We start from the raw sequence: 23,270 nt of genomic DNA on the forward strand, positions 1-23,270 counted from the left end.
CTGTTCATGTGCTCTTGAGCTGAAGGTCTGGGGAGGGCTAAGTAGGTTAGTAATAGCAGGGGATTTGCTGCTTTTCAGGTGCTCCTGTGTGGAGGGCTGGAATAATTTTGTGACAAAAAGGGGCCTTGCTATTTTTTTTAGTTGCTCAGCATGTAGGCCATTGTCTCCTTGGCCCTGTGTCCTGTGCAAGAACAGTATCCTCCCACTTTCATTCCTTGTCTGTGCAAATAGTGTTTCATGAAAGGGCACATCCCTTGAATGTGGGCCACGCCCCTTAAATATGGGCCACGCCTCTTGAATGTGGGCCACTTTTTTCGTCAGTGCCCGGGCCGAATTGTGATCCCAATCCGACCCTGCCTCTGTGCCCAGCCTGGCCTGGGTGTGTCACGGCAGAGCCTGCCCGCTCTCTCCTCTCTCCTGCCTTAAACACACCCCGACCTCCAACTCCCTCCCCTCTCCCCTCCCAACATTTCCTCTCCAGTTCCTATAAACCAGCCATTTCCAGGAAATCACGGCGTGTGCTGCGGGGGGAGCCTGCGCCAGCCCACCGGACACTACACGCTCCTGGTCCAGCACTTTCACTTTCACTTCTGGACACCTGCTCATGTGGTGTGGGGTGGGCTGGCGCAGGCTCCCCCGCAGCACACGCCGTGATTTCCTGGAAATGGCTGGTTTATAGACAGTGGGAACCAGAGGAAATGTTGGGAGGGGGAGAGAGGGGAGGGGGTTTGAGGCTGGAGAGAGGAGAGAGCGGGGCAGGCTGTGCGGGGACAGACCGAGGGGCCGAGATGAACACAGATAGGACCCCGGAGCGGATAATACAGGTGGGTGCAGGCGATGGGGTAGTGGAGGGGGGACACTGCTTCTAAAACAGCACCCCCTCCACCCCCCCCGACGAGAAAGTTAACACACTTACCCAAGTGACGGGAGCTCAGAATCAGGGGGGGGGCGACAGAAAGCGAGGGGGGCTACAAGGAGCCAGTCTCCTGCCAACATATACATTCAATCAAACACCAACATATACATTCAATCAAACACCAACATACACATTCAATCAAACACCAACATGCACACATACAATCAAACACCAACATACACATTCAATCAAACCCCAACATACACATTCAATCAAACATCAACATAAACATTCAATCAAACATCAACATACACATTCAATCAAACACCAGCATACACATTCAATCAAACACCAACATATACATTCAATCAAACACCAACATACACATTCAATCAAACACCAACATATACATTCAATCAAACCCCAACATACACATTCAATCAAACACCAACATACACATTCAATCAAACACCAGCATATACATTCAATCAAACATCAACATATACATTCAATCAAACACCAACATACACATTCAATCAAACATCAACATACACATTCAATCAAACACCAGCATATACATTCAATCAAACACCAACATATACATTCAATCAAACCTCAACATACACATACAATCAAACACCAACATATACATTCAATCAAACCCCAACATACACATTCAATCAAACATCAACATACACATTCAATCAAACACCAGCATATACATTCAATCAAACATCAACATATACATTCAATCAAACACCAACATACACATTCAATCAAACACCAACATATACATTCAAACACCAACATACATATTCAATCAATCACCAACATATACATTCAATCAAACACCAACATACACATTCAATCAAACACCAACATACACATTCAATCAAACACCAACATACACATTCAATCAAACACCAACATACACATTCAATCAAACACCAACATATACATTCAATCAAACACCAACATGCACATTCAATCAAACACCAACATACACATTCAAACACCAACATATACATTCAATCAAACACCAACATATGCATTCAATCAAACACCAACATACACATTCAATCAAACACCAACATACACATTCAATCAAACATCAACATATACATTCGATCGAACATCAACATATACATTCTATCAAACACCAACATATACATTCAATCAAACATCTCTGCCCCAGAACCGACAGCGCGGACACGAGGTGTAAATCTGTGGGGAATAACCGGAGGGGGCAAAAAGCAGGACAAGTAAAGCTGTGTTATGGGGCCATGGCTGCTGCAGAGATCTGTGTGCCGTGCAGCAGCAAGGTAGCCCAGCTGGTTAATGCACCTGCTGCAGAGGTCTGTGTGTGCTCACCAGGTCTTCCCTCCCACAGCAGCAAGGTAGCCCCGCCGGTTAATGCACCTGCTGCAGAGGTCTGTGTGCGTTCACCAGGTCTACCCTCCCACAGCAGCAAGGTAGCTCCGCTGGTTAATGAACCTGCTGCAGAGGTCTGTGTGTGCTCACCAGATCTACCCTCCCCCGGCAGCAAGGTAGACCCGCTGGTTAATGCACCTGCTGCAGAGGTCTGTTTGTGCTCACCAGGTCTACCCCCCAACAGCAGCAAGGTAGCCCCGCTGGTTAATGCACCTGCTGCAGAGATCTGTGTGTGCTCACCAGGTCTACCCCCCAACAGCAGCAAGGTAGCCCCGCTGGTTAATGCACCTGCTGCAGAGATCGGTGTGTGCTCACCAGGTCTACCCCCCAACAACAGCAAGGTAGCCCCGCTGGTTAATGAACCTGCTGCAGAGGTCTGTTTGTGCTCACCAGGTCTACCCTCCACAGCAGCAAGTTAGCCCCGCTGGTTAATGCACCTGCTGCAGAGGTCTGTGTGTGCTCACCAGGTCTACCCCCCAACAGCAGCAAGGTAGCCCCGCTGGTTAATGCACCTGCTGCAGAGATCTGTGTGCGCTCACCAGGTCTTCCCTCCCACAGCAGCAAGTTTGCCCCGCCGGTTAATGCACCTGCTGCAGAGGTCTGTGTGCGTTCACCAGGTCTACCCTCCCACAGCAGCAAGGTAGCTCCGCTGGTTAATGAACCTGCTGCAGAGGTCTGTTTGTGCTCACCAGGTCTACCCTCCCACAGCAGCAAGTTAGCCCCGCTGGTTAATGCACCTGCTGCAGAGATCTGTATGCGCTCACCAGGTCTACTGTCCCACAGCAGCAAGTTAGCCCCGCTGGTTAATGCACCTGCTGTAGAGATCTGTGTGCGCTCGCAGCAGCAAGGTAGCCCCGCTGGTTAATGCACCTGCTGCAGAGGTCTGTGTGTGCTCACCAGGTCTTCCCTCCCACCGCAGCAAGGTAGCTCCGCTGGTTAATGAACCTGCTGCAGAGGTCTGTGTGGGCTCACCAGGTCTTCCCTCCCACCGCAGCAAGGTAGCTCCGCTGGTTAATGCACCTGCTGCAGAGATCTGTGTGTGCTTGCAGCAGCAAGGTAGCCCCCCTAGCTAATGCACCTGCTGCAGAGATCTGTGTGCGCTCACCAGGTTTACCCTCCCCCAGCAGCAAGGTAGCCCCGCTGGTGAATGCACCTGCTGCAGAGATCTGTGTGTGCTCACCAGGTCTACCCTCCCCCAGCAGCAAGGTAGCCCCGTTGGTGAATGCACCTGCTGCAGATATCTGTGTGTGCTCACCAGGTCTACCCTCCCACAGCAGCAAGGTAACCCGCTGGTTAATGCAGCTGCTGCTCTGGGACTTGTATTGCTGTTGTACAAGCTTTATTCAAGATTATTTCTCATAAAATCACAGCATAAAATTGAACATTTACAGAATAAAAAACATATCATTTAACAGGTACAATTCATATAGACATTCTGTGCGAGCTCATACAATATCGACGTGGAAAAATTTACATATAACAAATTAGTTTTAGATTTTATAGACAATTAAAAAGAGAAACATGATTAACTGGTCCCCCCCAAAAATCGCCGCCTAATTGCCCAGGCCCACCCCAAGTATTTAGCTACCCCAATAACTATTGACTCCTGAGTTGATGTACACAAAATTCTTAATGCCACTGCGCTGTCACGTGTCCCAAGGTTTTTGCATACAGGTGTAAGCCATACTCTCCTAGGTGATGATTAGGCTTTACATACAAACAGAAAGTGGCCTACACTCTCCACAGCTGTTTCACATACTGGGCATGACCTATTAGTCGACCTCTGCCAACCCGCCGTTAGTTTTTTTTTAGGGGAATAGAACCAGATCTTAGCTGAAAGACTAACTTCCTACCCATAGGGACCGTAATAGTGTCCCAGTAATTTTCTAAGATAGGACAGATTTTTGTCTCCAGGAAGCGACCCGCCATAGAGTCAGACCTAACACCTCTCAGCAGATTGCCGCCCACCCAGTCCCAATATTGTAATTTGAGGGCTTCCTTGCTTGGGGAAGACTTCTTCCACTGGGTTGGTCCAAAGATTGGAAAACCCAAGGTTAATTAACATGGACCTTAGATTTTTAAGCCATTTTATCTTGTGGAAGTTGTCTTCCTTGATTATTGAAAGGAAACCATCAGCATATTGTCTTATCTCAGGAGTTGTCCAGAGACGTCTCCAATAAAGGACAGGGCGCAATCGCTCTCTATCGCTAATTGGACGTCTACCCAACTCTAGGAACAATGGTATTAGGGGGGTGCTCTGTGGGAGGCCTGTAATCCCTCTGAGAAACTTATTCTCAGATGTCTGTAGGGCCGAAACACTATCCCAAGCCCATAACTCCGCACCATATAAGGTGGCACCTAAGACCTTTGCGTCATACACTATAAGGGCGGGTTTAATCGGTTTTGTCTTAGATTTTCGGTGTTCTCCCCGCAATGTACCTGAAAGCTGTTGGTGTTTTAAGGCCGCTTTTTCCAAATGATGTGACCAGCCAGGGCCCTCCGCTATCTGTACCCCTAAATATGTGAACTCGTTAACAGTCTCTAACTTGCTATTATTCAGGGTTACCTTAGGGTAAATTTTACGGCGTGGGGTAAAAGCCATTAGTTTCGTTTTCCCTACATTTACTTCTAGGCCGTGCTCTTTGCAAAAAATATCAAAAATATTTAATGCACGTTGTAGCCCTGCAGGGGTTTTTGACAAGATCAGAGTGCCGTCAGCGAACATCAGGATCGGGACCCTGACGTCTGCTAACGATGGAGCGTCTACGCTTGCTTCCAACATTCGCTCGACAATCCCATTAATAAATAATGAGAAGAGTAAGGGAGCCATGGCACAGCCTTGTCGGACCCCCCTTTCCACGGGGAAGTCCGAAGTTGACTCGCCATTCCCACCCCACTGGACTCTTGCGAAATTGGATTCATGTAGACGCATGATTAGGGTGAGCAATTCAGCAGGAATCCCCAGCTTTTGCAAAACCAGCCATAACTTAAACCTGGGGACCAAATCAAATGCCGCCCGTAGGTCGACAAACGCGACATACAGGCAGCCCCTTCCAAGTAAAACCGTCTTCCACCGCAGTATGGTAAAGCGGAAAACCTGGTCAATGGTACTGGTTGCTCGCCTGAATCCGGCCTGATATGGGGAAAGAGCGTTGTTGTCGTCCACCCAATCCATAAGCTGGTTTGTGACCATTCTCCCCACTACTTTTTGCATGGTTGCAATTAAGCTTATGGGCCTGTAGTTGGCAGGGAGTGAACGGTCTCCCTTCTTGTGAATGGGAATAATAATTGCTCCTTTCCATAGCTCAGGAACCACCCCCCCCTTGGCTAGAGCATTTGCTAACAAGAAGATATACCTCACCCATCTCATCATATCATACTTGAAGATATCCGGGGGTATCCCGTCTAACCCTGGTGCTCTCCCGCATTTCACAGAGCTAATCGCATTTTCTACTTCTTTAGGGGAGAACAAGTTATCAATAGCATAGACTGGCAGTATGCCCTCCCCTACCCCGGGGTGCATGAATTCGGCATATTGTGGTCTGAAGTACTCAACCCAGGCTTCTTCAGCTACATTGTTATCAGGCTTCGCGGGGCTACCTCCTCTACCCCACTTAATAATTTTCCAAAAGATCCTAGAATCCTTGTTACTAGAAGCCTCTTTTAACTCGGCCCAATGGTCTTCGTTCCATTTCCTCTTGGCTTGGGAAATGGCCAATTTATACAATTTCCTTGTCTCTCTAATTGCAACACTGTCCCTATTTCTAATAGCTTGTCTGTTGGACAGGCCACATGAAGGGCCGCTCTCCCCCGGCCCGACCAAGCCCGAGCCCGGTCACGCACGTACCACACACCACCATTGCACGTCCTCCGTCCCCTCAGGGACCCCTGCCTTCGAACATATCGACCTCGTGGGCCCGATCCACTGCTGGCCCGCGCGCCCATCCGGGGCGCCATCTTGGACACTCCACCACGAGGCCGCCTGGCCCCCGATCGACCTCAACCCTGGGCCTAGCCAGGCCTCAGACATCCCGGCACCACCATCCACCCAGGAGGTGAGCGGGCTACTTGGCAAGTCAATGGGAGAAAGAGGTGTCGATGGCTCTCCCCCGCCAAGTGCCGCTCGGCCATCGCCTCCCCGGGTGCTGGCTCCACCCCCCTGCTGGGTGTCGGGACTCCCTCATCCCGGACCTCCCGACCTCCAGGTGCGAGGGTCCGGACATCAAAGAACATCAGCCCTATAACTGGGGCAGCTCCAGAGCAGGAGGGCAGTTGTATCTTGGAGTCGAGAGACGCAAAGAAGAACTCATCCTTGACGGACTACTGGCGCTGCCGTAGCTCTGCCTTGTGCACCTTCGTCTTGCCTGCTGGCGCTGCCGCAACCTTCGTAACCTTCCGATCCTTCATCGTCGTCGGGACCTGCTGGCGTGGCCGCGGACCGTTTGTAACCATCATCTCATCGGGACCTGCTGGCTCCGCCGCGGACCGTCGTTTCCTTCGCCCATCTCGGGACCTGCTGGCTCCGCCGCGGCCCGATCATCTAGAACGCCGAGCTCGAGGATTGAGAGCTATTTCCACCTTTTTGGTAACAAGACTGTCCCGCTACCCCTTTCCCAAACCAGAGACCAGAATCGAGGGGACCCCTGAGTCCAGACCTCCTTGTACCATTCCATCGTACTTAAAGAATTGCCTATAAAGTCTCGTTGAACTTTACCCTTGTGTGGTGTCCGTCTGTGGGGGGGGAAGTTACTTGTCTGTACGATCGCTGGAGACGGCTCTCCCCGGAGACCTCTCCCCTTATCCTCGGCCGACCCTCCCGGTCCGTCTAACATTGGTGGCCAGCGGCGCGATCCGAATCACCGCATAATCGTACAGAGAGTAGCTCACCCCACGACGAAATCACGATGACAACTAAAGAAAGCGGAGCAACCGAGAAATTCCAGATGGAGAAATTGGACGAGTACAGCCATCGTGAACTAAAACAATTCTGCATCGAACTAGGTATCGCTACCACCGGACTAAGTACCAAAGACGATTTTAAGCATGCCTTAGAATCTTGGGCAGAAACCGGGGCGGCCGGAACCCCCGATCAAAGCATCGCAGCAAAAACCACCACGGCCCCTGAAGAGCGAAGAACGGGTCTCTCGCAAGACGAGATCCAGGAACGAGAAAAAACCCGACTACACGAGCTGGAAATGGCCCGGCTCAAAATGGACATTGAACTTAAGTTGGCCGAACAAAAAATCAACTTAGAGCACCTGCGTCTCCGAGAAGAAAGAGAGGAGAAACAGAGACAAAGGGAGCTCGAGGAAAAGAAACTGGCATATGAACACGAGCGAAAACTAGCTGAGATCGACTTACGCAAGCAGAATAAAGAAGTAGGGGTGTCCGAGCAACCCCACACCCCAGGGGCAACAGAGAAAAAGGTACACATCCCCAAGGATGTCGTTCGAGAATACTTCCGAGAGGACGACATCCAGCAATGGTTTAAGGCCTATGAAATCGCTATGACTGCACACCGGATCGATAGAAGCGATTGGGGAGCCGGTCTATGGGGGAGATTCCTCAATGAGGGCCGCGACGCCCTGCTACAGCTCCCGGACCACCAGATGACCTCCTATGACCATATGAAAGCTGCACTCCTCACTCGCTATGGCCTCACACCCGAGATGTACCGTCAGAGGTTCCGAGACTGCACCCGCATCCCGGGTACAACTTGGGTGGACTATGTAAACTACTTTAGCCGAGCCTTCGAGGGCTGGATCAAAGGAAGCAAGGTCACAACCTACGAACAACTGTTCAATCTTATGGTATGGGAGCACCTGTCGAACAATTGCTTCATTGAACTCCGCCAGCACCTCCTCGACAGCAAGTTAACGGATCCCCGGCAGCTCGCAGCCGAAGCTGACCGGTGGGAAATCACCAGAGTGGGCCGGAATGGGTCCTACGAACAGAACCGGAACAACAATGGTCAGCACCGTCCCCGAGGAGGAGGAGGGGGCCAAGGACGAGGAAGAGACAACGCCCCGGTCGCCCCCGCTACCAGCACCACCCCCCCGGCCAACCGGGGCAGCACCCCGGCGCGACCGGGATACCGAGCCAATGTTACGTGCCATCGATGCCAACGAGTCGGCCACTATGCAAACGACCCAAACTGCCCCCAGTACCAGAGCCCAAGACCCCGCCAAGTAGCCGCTGCTGCTCTGGGGGAGGAACAGATCTCAGAGGAACAAGAGGAATATGAACAGGAACATCAAGAATGGGAGCCAGCCGCCATGGCTCTAGCCTGCTTAGGGGGGAAAGACATGGTCCCGCGGGTCCCCCTACCCGCTAACACCCAGAAGTACAGCCAATGGGTGAGCATCAATGGACGCCGGGCCGAAGCCCTTCGTGACACCGGGGCCAGTGTAACAGCCGTCCGCTGTCACCTGGTGACCCCAGAACAGTATCTACCAAACATTCTCTGCCCTGTACGTTCCGCCGATAACTCGGAAAGTCTGTGCCGGATGGCCTGCGTCCCCTTCGAATGGGGAGGGGTCGCCGGCATGTTGAAGGTAACGGTCCGAGACGATGCCCCCGTAGACTGCCTCCTGGGGAATGACCTTGAAAGCTCTCCGTGGGCAGCCGTAGAACGAAGAGAACACCTGGGGATGTTAGGCGTCCCGGACTGGGCGTGTGTCACCACCCGGTCCATGGCCGCCCGTGCCAACCCCCGCCCAGAGGAACCCGAATGGCCGGCGCCGCCGCCTCCGGTCGCCCCGGCCGAAACCACGGACCGTGACGTCCCCCCAGAACCAGCTCAACCTCCAGACCTCGCTAACCTCGACCAGTGGCCTCAAGAGGGGGGGCCCACGCAAGAACAATTTCGCCAAGAACAGAAGACCTGTCCCTCCCTCGAGGGACTACGCCAGCAAGCGCTCGCCCAAAGCGCAGGGGATACCTCCGGAACACACTGGATCTACTGGGACAATGATCTGCTGTACAGTGAGCAAAGAATCGCGGAGCTGGGGGCCAGCCGAGTACTAGTGGTACCCCTCCGTTTTAGAGACTTTCTGCTAAACCTGGCCCACGATGTCCCCCTGGCGGGACACCTGGGTCAAGATAAAACCTACAGTCGTCTGGTGACCCACTTCTTCTGGCCCAAAATGAGGAACGATGTACACCAGCATTGCCGATCTTGCCCCACGTGCCAAGCCAGTGGAAAGAGCGGCCGCAAACTAAAAGCCCCCCTGCAACCTTTTCCCGTGGTCACCACCCCGTTCGAGAGGGTCGGGATCGACATCGTGGGGCCCCTGGACCCGCGTACAAAACAAGGCCATCGATTCATCCTGGTGCTAGTGGACCACGCCACCCGCTACCCCGAGGCTGTTCCCCTGCGAACTGTGACAGCCCCGGTAGTCGGCCGGGCTCTAATGGGGATCTTCTCCCGTGTGGGCTTCCCCCGAGAAGTCGTCAGCGACAGAGGCACAAACTTTATTTCTAAATATATGAAGTCCCTCTGGCAACAGTGCGGGGTTACCTACCGATTCACGACCCCCTATCACCCTCAAGGAAACGGACTCGTTGAGCGGTTCAACCGCACGCTCAAAGGGATGATCGGGGGGTTGGAAGAGCCCCTCCGTCGCCAGTGGGATGTGCTGCTGCCGTGCCTCCTCTTCGCATATCGAGAGGTCCCCCAGAAGTCCCTGGGCTTCAGCCCGTTTGAACTGCTGTATGGACACCCAGTACGGGGGCCGCTCAGCCTAGTCAAGGAAGGCTGGGAGATGCCCCCTCTCAAGAACCCACCAGATGTCTTCCGGTACCTCCTAACCCTCCGCAACCAGACCCGGCGGTTCAGAGAGCTGGCAAAAGCCAACCTAGAGGCCAGTCAAGAGGACATGAAAAAGTGGTATGACCGGAATGCCTCCTCCATCGAATTTGAACCTGGGCAACAGGTATGGGTGATGTCCCCCACCGAACCCTGCGCCCTGCAAGACAAGTGGACGGGGCCCTTCAAAGTAGTCGAGCGCAAGGGTCCTGCCACCTATCTCATCGACATGGAATCTTCCCGGAACCCCCTCCGGGTCCTCCACGCTAACAGACTGAAGCCCCACTTTGTGCGTTCAGAACTCAGCCTCCTGATGGCCACAGACAATGGGGCTGAAGAAGACTCCGAGCCCCTCCCTGACCTCCTACGGACTCGGGAGAAAGACGGCTCCGTGGATGGGGTCCGACTCTCAGAGGCCCTCACCCGAGAGCAACGCCAGGAGTGTCGAGTCCTCCTGTCACAGTTCGCCAGCCTGTTCTCCCTCACCCCAGGTGTCACTTCCTGGTGTGTGCACGATGTGGACACGGGGGACAGTCCCCCTATCCGCCACCGGGCCTACCGCGTGCCAGATCGGGTACGGGCCTGCGTCCAGGAAGAGGTAGCAAAAATGCTCACGCTCGGGGTCATCGAGCCCTCAGACAGCCCCTGGGCCAGCCCTGTAGTACTGGTCCCCAAAGCGGCCGCCCCAGGCACCACACCGGAACTCCGGTTCTGCGTTGACTACCGGGGCTTGAATGCGGTCACCCGAACAGACGCACATCCCATCCCCCGGGCAGATGAACTAATTGACCGCATGGGAGCTGCCCGCTACCTCAGTATTTTCGACCTGACGGCGGGCTACTGGCAAATCGGCCTCACACCCCGGGCCCAAGAACGTTCTGCCTTTTCCACCCCCGATGGCCATTACCATTTCAAGGTCATGCCCTTCGGCATGAAGAATGCTCCCGCAACATTTCAGCGGCTCGTCAATCAGGTCCTGGCGGGGCTCGAAGGGTTCAGCGCCGCCTACCTAGACGACATCGCTGTATACAGCCACCATTGGCCCGAGCACCTCCACCACCTCCGAGCAGTGCTACAAGCCCTTCAGCGAGCTGGCCTCACGATCAAGGCCAGCAAATGTCAAATTGGTCAAGGGTCTGTAACCTACCTCGGACACCAGGTGGGAAGCGGCCTGGTGGCCCCTCTGCAGCTCAAAATTGCCGCCATCCAGTCCTGGCAGCCCCCCATCACCCAGACCGAGGTACGAGCCTTCCTGGGCCTCACGGGCTATTACCGAAGGTTTGTGAAAGACTATGGTACTATAGTGGGGCCCCTCACAGAACTCACGTCCAAAAATCAACCCAAGAAAGTCAACTGGACCGCAGATTGTCAAACAGCATTCGAACAATTGAAAGCCGCCATGTGTTCCGCCCCTGTGCTCCAGGCCCCCGACTACAGCAGGGAGTTCGTCGTCCAGACGGATGCCTCCGACCATGGCATTGGGGCAGTCCTGTCTCAAGTGAACACCGAAGGCCTTGATCAGCCGGTGGCCTTCATCAGCAGACGACTCCTACCACGAGAACAACGCTGGAGCACCATAGAGAGGGAGGCCTTCGCTGTGGTATGGGCCCTCAAGAAGCTCCGGCCCTACCTTTTTGGCACACACTTTCGGGTGCAGACCGACCACCGACCCCTGCAGTGGCTGATGCAGATGCGGGGGGAAAACCCGAAGTTACTACGTTGGTCCTTCTCCCTGGAGAAGTGTGGCTCAGGGGTTAGAGGCGGCAGACCCGGAACCTGAGATCGGTCCTGGACCAGGGTTCAATTCCCCGCCTCGGCGGGTCTTGGGCTAAAAAAATTCCACGGACTCGATAATTCTCGCTCCGGTGCCTTCTCAACTCACGGGTTCACACTCTGCGACTCTGGGCAATAGCTTGCTTAATCTCCACAATGGCCCCTCGCGGCGGGATGCCTGACTTTCACCTTGTGGATACCCGCTGGGGCTATCACACAGGGGAATATCAGGACGGGTTCCCTAAGCAAGCGCCGGGACACCCACTGCGGGTAGCTGTGCGCTATATAAGCTCAATTACATTTACATTTACATTACATTTACTTCACTGTTGAACACCGGCCTGGGCCAGATCACGCCAACGCGGATGGCCTGTCCCGGTTTTTCCGCCTCGACGAGGAGAGTCCCCAAGAGGATGGGTAACTCTCCCCGCCTTCAGCTGGGGGGGACGCATGTTGGACAGGCCACATGAAGGGCCGCTCTCCCCCGGCCCGACCAGGCCCGAGCCCGGTCACGCACGTACCACACACCACCATTGCACGTCCTCCGTCCCCTCAGGGACCCCTGCCTTCGAACATATCGACCTCGTGGGCCCGATCCACTGCTGGCCCGCGCGCCCATCCGGGGCGCCATCTTGGACACTCCACCACGAGGCCGCCTGGCCCCCGATCGACCTCAACCCTGGGCCTAGCCAGGCCTCAGACATCCCGGCACCACCATCCACCCAGGAGGTGAGCGGGCTACTTGGCAAGTCAATGGGAGAAAGAGGTGTCGATGGCTCTCCCCCGCCAAGTGCCGCTCGGCCATCGCCTCCCCGGGTGCTGGCTCCACCCCCCTGCTGGGTGTCGGGACTCCCTCATCCCGGACCTCCCGACCTCCAGGTGCGAGGGTCCGGACATCAAAGAACATCAGCCCTATAACTGGGGCAGCTCCAGAGCAGGAGGGCAGTTGTATCTTGGAGTCGAGAGACGCAAAGAAGAACTCATCCTTGACGGACTACTGGCGCTGCCGTAGCTCTGCCTTGTGCACCTTCGTCTTGCCTGCTGGCGCTGCCGCAACCTTCGTAACCTTCCGATCCTTCATCGTCGTCGGGACCTGCTGGCGTGGCCGCGGACCGTTTGTAACCATCATCTCATCGGGACCTGCTGGCTCCGCCGCGGACCGTCGTTTCCTTCGCCCATCTCGGGACCTGCTGGCTCCGCCGCGGCCCGATCATCTAGAACGCCGAGCTCGAGGATTGAGAGCTATTTCCACCTTTTTGGTAACAAGACTGTCCCGCTACCCCTTTCCCAAACCAGAGACCAGAATCGAGGGGACCCCTGAGTCCAGACCTCCTTGTACCATTCCATCGTACTTAAAGAATTGCCTATAAAGTCTCGTTGAACTTTACCCTTGTGTGGTGTCCGTCTGTGGGGGGGGAAGTTACTTGTCTGTACGATCGCTGGAGACGGCTCTCCCCGGAGACCTCTCCCCTTATCCTCGGCCGACCCTCCCGGTCCGTCTAACATTGTCCCAATTCCAATCGTGCGAATCTGCATTGGCGATTAAACCACCTGCCAACATCCTGAGTTTTCCTCCCTTTCTTGATCTTAGTCAGGAAACATGGTTTAAGGAGGGAAAATAACTTATTGTGGATGTCTGTGATATCCCTAGCCCCAGGAGCTGTGAGATCTACCGCCTCCATGGCGGAAATTGCGTTATCCACCTCATGGTTGATATAGGTCATTATTTCCTCGTTAGCCAATACCCTTGGCCATTTTAACCTACGCTCATCATTGCTCAAGACTGGGATCTGGTCGTTCCTTAGATGCAAGTTTCCCACTCCGACATTCCACCACCTATGGGTCACACAAAGGGGGTTATGGTCACTTTCTATTCTAGGCTTAACAGCCATATCAGTAACCCCCTGCCACAGCTGGAGACTACATAATATATAATCAATTCTACTCCTGCTGTTGCAGTTGTCAAAGGTGCAACTGCCCTCCTTGTCCCCTGGGGTTCTCCCATTCAGGGCTCTTAGACCGTATTCCATACAAATGGCATTTAATAATAGTATGTCTTTTGTCCACCGTGGGACGGGGTTTAAACATAAAGGTGGTACTCCCCAAAGATTGTCCTCGTCCTTCCCTAGGGGATCATTTGTACAGTCTAGAGGTTCAAAAGTCCTGTTAAGATCCCCGGCTACTATTACCCTACTATCTTGGGACTTGGTTTCTAAGGAGGCAGACAGCAGCTCTAGGGTGGAAGAGTTGGTTGTATTACTGCCTCTTGCGTAGACGTTGTACAAATCCATTAACAACCCCTTTTCTGTTGAAATTCTTAGCAGTTGTAAATCGCTAGTTCCCAAATCCAACATTTTAATAGTAATGTCCAAGTCCTGTTTTATCCATACAGTAAGGCCGCCCATAGGCCGACCCCTTCCACCTTTGGTTGCTGGTATAGAGTAGTTTAAATAACCACAAAGAAAGAGGGGGTCACAAGCCCAGGTTTCTTGAAAACAACAAACATCAAACCCACTGATATATTCCACCCAAGATTGGGAGTCTAACTTACTACCCAACCCTGCAACATTCCAAGATAAAAGCGTACCAAAGCTAGGCTCAATCCCACCGGAATTGCTATTGTTGAAACATACTTGGGAAACCATTGGGCTTTCGGTGTTATTAGCGACCTTCACAGGATCATCAATGATATCAACTACCATGTTTACTGTTGATATGGGTAATTTCACAGCACTGGCATTTATATTTTCTATCCCACCTCCTCCCTCTACAACAAAACTCCCCTTCCCTGTGGAACCGACAATTAGAGTTGTACCAGCAATAACAACATGATCTTCACAGGCCCCCTTAAAATCATTGATGCTCCCTCCACTGCTACTACACAACTCTCTGGTGGTTTGTCAACATCCCCATCCTGGATCTTGCCATCCGACATGAGGATTATAATTCATACATGTGGTATAGTTTTGAACAAGAGGTGGAGCTGGTGTGGAAATGTTTGGCCATGGTACGGTGGGGGGATTTATGGGTTCATTGAGCAGGCTAGTCAATACACTGGTTGGGCGGGGGTAAAAAAAGGTAAGATCTACAATTCCAATACCTCCCTTGTTTGTGCCCCATCCCTGCCTAGTTATCCATCCAGCCACCCTTGGGTCTTGGAAGTTAACCACAATACAATCCCCACCCAGACTTTTGGGTGTATACCCTATCCAATCTATTCTCCTTACCCCTATGATTAACCCATCGATGTCACCTGGGAGAGGTCGATTCTCCCTTAACCAGTGCATGATCTTGTTTTTAAGCATCTGGAAGGTTTCTCTCTGTCCTGTAGATAGCGGTGGAACATTTATAAGGACTGCTACGTAGGGGAAAGAATCCGGAGTAAGATTCACTGGGGGTTTCCTGTGTGGTTGCTTTGTCAAGGGTGGTGGAATCGGTTTGGAAACTATAGGAACAGGGCGGAGTGCTGGTTTGTTTGACACCAACTGATTATTAGTTGGTTGAGTTGGTACTAAAACTTTACCCGCTGGAGGACATACATTAGCCCCTTTCCCAACAACAGGATTGTTTGAAACTAACTGCTTATTGGGTGCTTTTGTAGGTACTGGTACTTTACCCGCTGGGGGACATACATTAGCCCCTAAACCAACAACCGGAGATGGAATTTGTACTGATGTTGATTGAAGCACCACAGACTGAGCTGGGTTTGCAATGTTAGGATGCTGTAGAGCAGGGCCTGGATGTACCAATTCAGTAGGTTTGGGAGTTGTGTCTACAATGGCGTTACTTGACTTGGATAATAATGGGGGGTTAGTTTGAGGCCTTCTTCCCTTGTCTTGGGTAGCGTGGTTAGTATTGTCCTGGTGCTTAGTACTTACATCCACCCTAGCATTAGTCTTAATCAAAGATTTTGTGGAGTAAAAGTTATCTAGCGTTGCCTGTTCAAAATGGTTTAATCTATCAGAGAGCTTGGCAATGCGATCCTCTATCGGGGTAAGAATTAATCTAAGCAACTTTTCTAGTTCAGGGATCAGGTTTGCAAGTGATGATCAGTTGGGGAGACTGTCTCGGGAAAAATATTCTGTCCAGAGACTGGGCTATCCAAAGGAGCAACGTTCCCATTCTGTACACTTTCTGTGCTATGATTTGCTTCAGTGACAACCACTCTAGTATTCATAGTTTTGTGTAGCTTTTGAGGGGGTTTCGCCACAAATTTGCATTTCCTCGGTGCGGCAGTCCTTTTCCTTTTAGATCCGTGCTTGGGTTGAACCAGGGTAACCTGGGCACCAGAGTCAGGAAGCAACGTAGGATTAATGTGTCTTCCACTGGATTTCTTCGATTCAGTAACAGTGTCCTTATTTGTTACTTTTGTGGGTGCCTCAGATTGCTCATTAGCGGCTGGAAGATTTACTGAAGATAATGGTGTTACCAGGGCGGGATATGTTAGAATTAAATGCTTGTCCGTGGAATTTTTGAGTAGTTCAATGGATAGTCTGCGCGCCTCTCGGCCAAGGATAACTCGTTGTCAATAGATAGGGATGAACGGTTAAAAAAGAATTTATCCAGGGGGCCAATTGCCAGTGGTCCGACCTCGACCGGTGGAGTAGTCGAACTGACACTGACAATACTTGTTGAGGCAGACATTGCCCTACTTCACGCCAGTAGGGTACAGTATTTCAATATCACTTACTGTAGAATGAACAGTTGGACAAATGTCAGAGGGTTGGCCCAGCCCGGCCTCCTTCGGCCCCTGACGGCCACAGACGGTCCCGCCCTTGTCCCGGGCTTCTCCCGGCGCGCTCCCGCGAAGCGGGAGTCGTGATCAGTTTTATTCACTGTCAGTGTCTATCATTGGTTGGTGGACAGGGGGGTGTGGCCAGCGGGGAGAGCAGCCCAGGTGTGTGAAATGGGCGCGCAGGGGCTCCCGGAGACTGGAGTCCCTGCCTGTGCTCGCAGCCCCGCCGGCTCTTCAACATGCCCGCTCCTCGATACTGGCTCCCACTAAGCTGCAGCCTCTAAGACACGAGGCGCTGCAGGACCCGCGAAGCGGGTCCGGCGAGGTCGTCAAAGTCCTGGGGAGGATAACACTTCGCAGTTCCCTCCTGGGGGGTCGGTTCAATCCAGCGAGCACTTGGCAGCAAGCAAACAAATTAAATAGTGATCCAAGGGTTCCGTGAAAACAGCCGGCTTTACAACGAGGAAGCGGGGGGCATGGCCAGCGGGGAGAGCAGCCCAGGTGTGTGAAATGGGCGCGCAGGGGCTCCTGGAGACTGGAGTCCCTGCCTGTGCTCGCAGCCCCGCCGGCTCTTCAACCTGCCCGCTCCTCGATACTGGCTCCCACTAAGCTGCAGCCTCTAAGACACGAAGCGGGTCCGGCGAGGTCGTCAAAGTCCTGGGGAGGTTAACACTTCGCAGTTCCCTCCTGGGGGGTCGGTTCAATCCAGCGAGCACTTGGCAGCAAGCAAACAAATTCAAAAGTGATCCAAGGGTTCCGTGAAAACAGCCGGCTTTACAACGAGGAAGCGGGGGGCGTGGCCAGCGGGGAGAGCAGCCCAGGTGTGTGAAATGGGCGCGCAGGGGCTCCTGGAGACTGGAGTCCCTGCCTGTGCTCGCAGCCCCGCCGGCTCTTCAACCTGCCCGCTCCTCGATACTGGCTCCCACTAAGCTGCAGCCTCTAAGACACGAGGCGCTGCGGGACCCGCGAAGCGGGTCCGGCGAGGTCGTCAAAGTCCTGGGGAGGATAACGCTTCGCAGTTCCCTCCTGGGGGGTCGGTTCAATCCAGCGAGCACTTGGCAGCAAGCAAACAAATTAAAAAGTGATCCAAGGGTTCCGTGAAAACAGCCGGCTTTACAATGAGGAAGCGGGGGGCGTGGCCAGCGGGGAGAGCAGCCCAGGTGTGTGAAATGGGCGCGCAGGGGCTCCTGGAGACTGGAGTCCCTGCCTGTGCTCGCAGCCCCGCCGGCTCTTCAACCTGCCCGCTCCTCGATACTGGCTCCCACTAAGCTGCAGCCTCTAAGACACGAGGCGCTGCGGGACCCGCAAAGCGGGTCCGGCGAGGTCGTCAAAGTCCTGGGGAGGATAACACTTCGCAGTTCCCTCCTGGGGGGTCGGTTCAATCCAGCGAGCACTTGGCAGCAAGCATACAAATTCAAAAGTGACTTGTATTGCATGTAGATAGCTCAGCTGGTCACAGCTTGTGTTGCTTGCTGACATGCTTTTCTTATTAAGTTACACTTGTTTGAACTGTGCAGCTTACTGAGGTCGGAACCCAGCGCTTATTTAAGTACTGTTTGAACTCTGACCCGGAGGTGCTGTTTCTTTCTAGGTGGTTTGTTTTCTGTAGCGCTTTCAACGGAAGCAGCTGTTTCCCGGCGCTGCAGCGGCAAGAATGCAGAGGCAGGGGGGGGGTCAGACAATCAATCAGATGTCTTGTAAAGCGCCACTCCTCGCCCGTACGGGGCTCAAGGCGCTGGAGACCCTTACGGTTGGTTGCCAGAACAGTCTTCTCTCGGGCAGGACGGGTGTGGTGGATAGGGTGACCAACCGTCCGTAAATTTCACGGACAGTCCGTAATTTTGGCTGTCTGTCCGTTGTCCGTGAAGGATTCTTTAACGGACGCCATTTGTCCGTAATTTTAACCGGGCACAGCTTGCCCCCACCTCCCTTCTTGACTCCGATGCTGTATGAAAGCTCAGACCCCCAGCAGCACTGTAGAGGCACAGCGGGATGGCAACCCTCACACCTCCAGCCCTTGATGAGCTGTTAAGAGGTGCTCGAAGGTGACAGAGGGAGGGGCTGCAGGTTCAGGAGCAGGGGGCATCCATTCACATGCAAACAGCCCTGAATGCGTCTTGTATCTGCTATTTAGAGGGGGGCTCACACATTCCATTTCTACCCAGGGCCCCAAACATCCTAGACTCGGCCAGATTACACCCCTGATTACACCGAGGCAGCACCTGCTTCTCTTCACTGAGCTTAATTACTGTCACTAATTTGTAAGCAAACCTCGGTTCTTCAAGCATGCAGAATGTAATGCAATAAAGAAATGGCACAATCGCACCCACACTGATTAACAAAGTATGGAGGACAATCAGTTCAATCAGTTCTCTTAAAGTTTCTCCTGTAAGTACTGTACATCACAGTGGGGGATGGCATTTTGGACAGAGAGCCTGTCTTCTCGTTGTCTTGTGCAGGAGAGGAGCCCAAGATGATACTAGAATACTGCATGCCCACCCCTGTGTTCCCTCTCCTGTGATGGCTCCTGCCCTCCCCTCAATGATGGCTCCTGTCCCCCCATGTTGTGGCTCCAGTCCACCCCCGCCTGTGATGGCTCCTGTCCCCCCCATGTTGTGGCTCCAGTCCACCCCCACCTGTGGTGGCTCTTGTCCCCCCCTGTGGTGGATCCTGTCTCCTCCCTGGGTGGCTTCTGTCCCAGTCCTGGAACGGCCCTTTCAGCGAGGGTGAAGTTCTTGATGGGCCTCTTCTCAAAAGGGCTCAGCCCAAAATTAATATGGAAAGTTGGGCGAGTAAGTAAGTGAAGGGATGGGTGAATGGCTGGATGAATTAGTGAAAGGGTGAATGGATGAATGAAAGATTGAATAAATGGATAATGAGAGAGGATAGATGGATTGATGAGTGAGGGGAAGGAAGGAGAGAAAATGTAAATAGCTGGATGTATGGGTGGAAGGGTAGCTGGATGATTGATGAGGGGAAAGATGGATGAGGGGAAGGATGATGGATGGAGGGGAAGGATGATGGATGGAGGGGAAGGATGGATGGATGAGGGGAAGGATAAATGGATGAGGGGAAGGATGGATGGATGGATGGAGGGGAAGGATGGATGAGGGGCAGGATAAATGGATGGGATGGATGGGTGAGGGGAAGGATGGATGAAAGGAAGGATGGATGAGGGGAAGGATGATGGATGGATGAGGGGCAGGATAAATGGATGGGATGGATGGATGGGTGAGGGGAACGATTATGGATGAGTAGAAGGATGGATGGATGGATGGAGGGGGAAGGATGAATGGATGAGGGGCAGGATAAATGGATGGGATGGATGGATGGGTGAGGGGAAGGATGGATGAAAGGAAGGATTGATGAAAGGAAGAATGGATGAGGGGAAGGATGGATGGATGACGGGAAAGGATGGATGATGAGGGGAAGGATGGATGATGAGGGGGTGGGTGAAAGGATGGATGGATGATGAGGGAGAAGGATGGATGATGAGGGAGAAGGATGGATGATGAGGGAAAAGGATGGATGATGAGGGAAAAGGATGGATGATGAGGGAAAAGGATGGATGGATGATGGGTGGGTGAAAGGATGGATGGAGAGTGGGTGAAAGGATGGATGGATGGATAAGTGGGTGGGTGAAAGGATGGATGGATGGATGATGAGTGGGTGAAAGGATGGATGGATGATGAGTGGGTGAAAGGATGGATGGATGGATGATGAGTGGGTGGGTGAAAGGATGGATGGATGAGTGGGTGGATAGTGGGTGGGTGAAAGGATGGATCAGTGGATTGGATGGTGGGTGGGTGAAAGGATGGATGAGTGGGTGGGTGGATGGTGGGTGGGTGGATGATGGGGATAGGTGGATGAGTGGACGAAAATAACAAGGACCCCCTGTTTGTGTAACAGAATATGTTATACAGGGAAATTAGACAGTATGAAAAAAGGCATCTGAATTGATATCACCAGGGAGAGAACAACATGTGGAAGGCACAACAATCAATTAAAAAGTACAAAATTTTGTTTTTTATTAAGTATATATACTCCGAATAAAAACATTCAAATACAAAAACAAATACATTCAACCTATTCTAATCATAAAAAACAATAATCTACACACAAGGTAAAATTGTCAATAACATAATTAATTGTAAGTTCATAAAACAGTGGCAAACAAATATAATCTTCGACGCGCGTTTCGGCGTATTAACAAGAACGCCTTCTTCAGGAGCCACATATAAAATCTGAAAGACATATATGAAGCAAATTAAAATCATCATTAAGAAAGACCTACTCGCCTCTCAACAAAACTTATTGCATATACATCACAATATTATAAACTGCCTTACATATTGAAGAGACTCCCTACTTGTGTAGCCAAACTATAGAGCTACAAAAGGTACAAACTATAATTTATTATATTTGAGCAGTGGTGTAATTATACATGTCAAGGTCTTATAAGATGGTAGGACCTTTAACTCAGTTCTATTGTCTAATGTAAGTCATGGTACTTGAGGGGCATGATATTCAAGGCCGGCTATCTATAACAATATCTAGGCACAAGAACGGGGTGTCGTTATTGCAAATGAAAATATATATCCTAGGGGACACTACTAACAGGCCACCCTGGTTGATGTGAAGGAGGGTAACCTTAAGTCTAATCATTCAGAATTCTTGGTGTTTACTAAGTATTCTCAAGGATGTTATTATTTAGAGCATGATTATTGACACACAGTCCTTACCAAAAAGTTGAAAATACTCTGTAGTTCCAAGTGATGGCTGGAACACAGGAGAACGCTCCGTTCCTAATCGTATGGACGGATGTGGGGTTTAGTTCCTTTTGGTTATATTAAACCATCCAACCAAAATACTAAACAGCAAAGATGGATAAACATTAGATACCTGTCTAATATTCAATAGAGAGCATCTATATATATGAAGCAGTTGTTTCAAGCTTTGGATGTGAAAATCTTACCTAATGCTGGTCAATTCAGTGTATGAGGGGAAATATTTAAAACGGCAACCAATCGATGTCAGTGCTGTAAATGAAAAGGAATATAAAGGAGTGTCCAAACGATTACTTAAGCACACGTGGTAACTGGATGACCACCACAGTATCATAGCTGAATGTGTGCAGAATCTTACCTAAAGCATACAACCACTTATGCAGCAGAACGGCTCTTCATTGATATGGGGCTCGTTGCTTTTGTGAATTTCTTTAAAACTGCGGACGTGAAATTAAAACGGGTCTGCAGTTAATATCTTGTTTTGATAGACAAAATCAGACTAGGATATCTAAAAGAGAGCTCGACGAAAATACTGTAAACGGGGATGATAAGGCGCTATCTAAACATGGGACTTCCTGCTTATAATTAGGCATCAAAAACTGCTCATAAATGAACAGATCTAGACATCCGAACAATTAAACGGTATAACTGGCATGGACGAGGGTGATAAAATATTACCTTAGCTGCAAAGATCTAACTATTATCAAGACATGGTGGGTGCTTGTCAATATATTGTGCGTATCCCTTAACTGATTAAATAAAACGACGGGCGTAAAGTACAAAATTTCACAACCCCGAGATAAAGTGGGAGAAATAACAAGAATGGGTGCGGTGTGCAGACTGAAATAGTCTTAATTTCTTTGGTAAAGATAAACGCCGGACTTACCGAGAAGTAGTTGGCTCGGTTGGTAAATATACAAGGGAACGCGGTTAATAAAGCTGCTCCCTCAGCGGTATCTTTGAAGCTGGGTGAAAAATAATAAAGAGCTGGGGTTAGGGTCGGAACAGGAAGGTATACCTTAGTTGTAAGGTCTGCAACAAGATAGCAGTGGGGAGGGAGAGACCGTTCGCTTACCGAAAGCTGTCTTGGATGTAGCGTTAACATCAACCTGCGGGCGTTCCGATCCGTGGATTCCTGGCGTCCCGCAGCCGTTGGAAATGATAATCAATTAGCGGGTAATCCTAGCTTTCCTTAAGTAGGCATGGCATGCTTGTCCCTTATTCCAATTGGATAGCTGCGATCACTACCACATGCCGGAAAATTCCGGTTTAGTAAATGTAGAGGGAGGACTGCACGGCGCGTTCAGATGGAGAACTGCACAGCCCGTTTAAATGGCTCACTTTTAATGAACACAAGATAGGGGACTTAACAACGCGAGTGTAATGCAATGCATTCATACGCGCTACAAAATAGCAATCTATGTATCCAAAGATACAGATCAAAAGGATGTAGTTTGTTTGAAGTGCTACGGGACCGGATAGAATGAATACAAAAAACGGACTGCGCCGTGCGAGGGTCCTGAAATACATTGATACACGCTACAGAGTAGCAATGTGTGTATGCAAAGATACAATCCAAAGGGTACAGTTTGTGTGAAGTGCTACGGGCCGGGTGAACACAGTAACACTAATAAAAATGTCGGGGGATCATCTACATCCCCACAGCCATTGGTATGTTACAAGGAACAGATGTAGGTGCTGTTCATGTTGCAACAACACATTTTATGTGACACTCAAAGGTTATCACGTATTTTATCAGAAGAACTATGTGAGGTTGTCTCAGAGTAAGTAATTTTGCTGAAACGGAAAAAGACACATGGGAGTGAATTTGTAGCAATGTTGGCATATCTGTCATGTCTACCCCTAGAGGCAGATGGCATT

General features: G+C 51.4%; 1 protein-coding gene across 1 annotated transcript in view; it reads left to right on the forward strand.

Moving 5' to 3' along the window:
* Positions 1-726: 726 nt before the first annotated feature.
* The window catches only part of LOC147718173 (verrucotoxin subunit beta-like), a 244,733-nt gene continuing 222,189 nt past the window's right edge, over positions 727-23,270 (forward strand). The window contains exon 1 of the mRNA XM_086919239.1: positions 727-824. The gene's annotated coding sequence lies outside the window, so the exon portion shown is untranslated. The remainder of the gene's footprint in view (positions 825-23,270) is intronic.

This window comes from Lissotriton vulgaris, chromosome 4_2 (genome assembly GCF_964263255.1).
Source record: "Lissotriton vulgaris chromosome 4_2, aLisVul1.2, whole genome shotgun sequence".
Taxonomy (NCBI): domain Eukaryota; kingdom Metazoa; phylum Chordata; class Amphibia; order Caudata; family Salamandridae; genus Lissotriton; species Lissotriton vulgaris.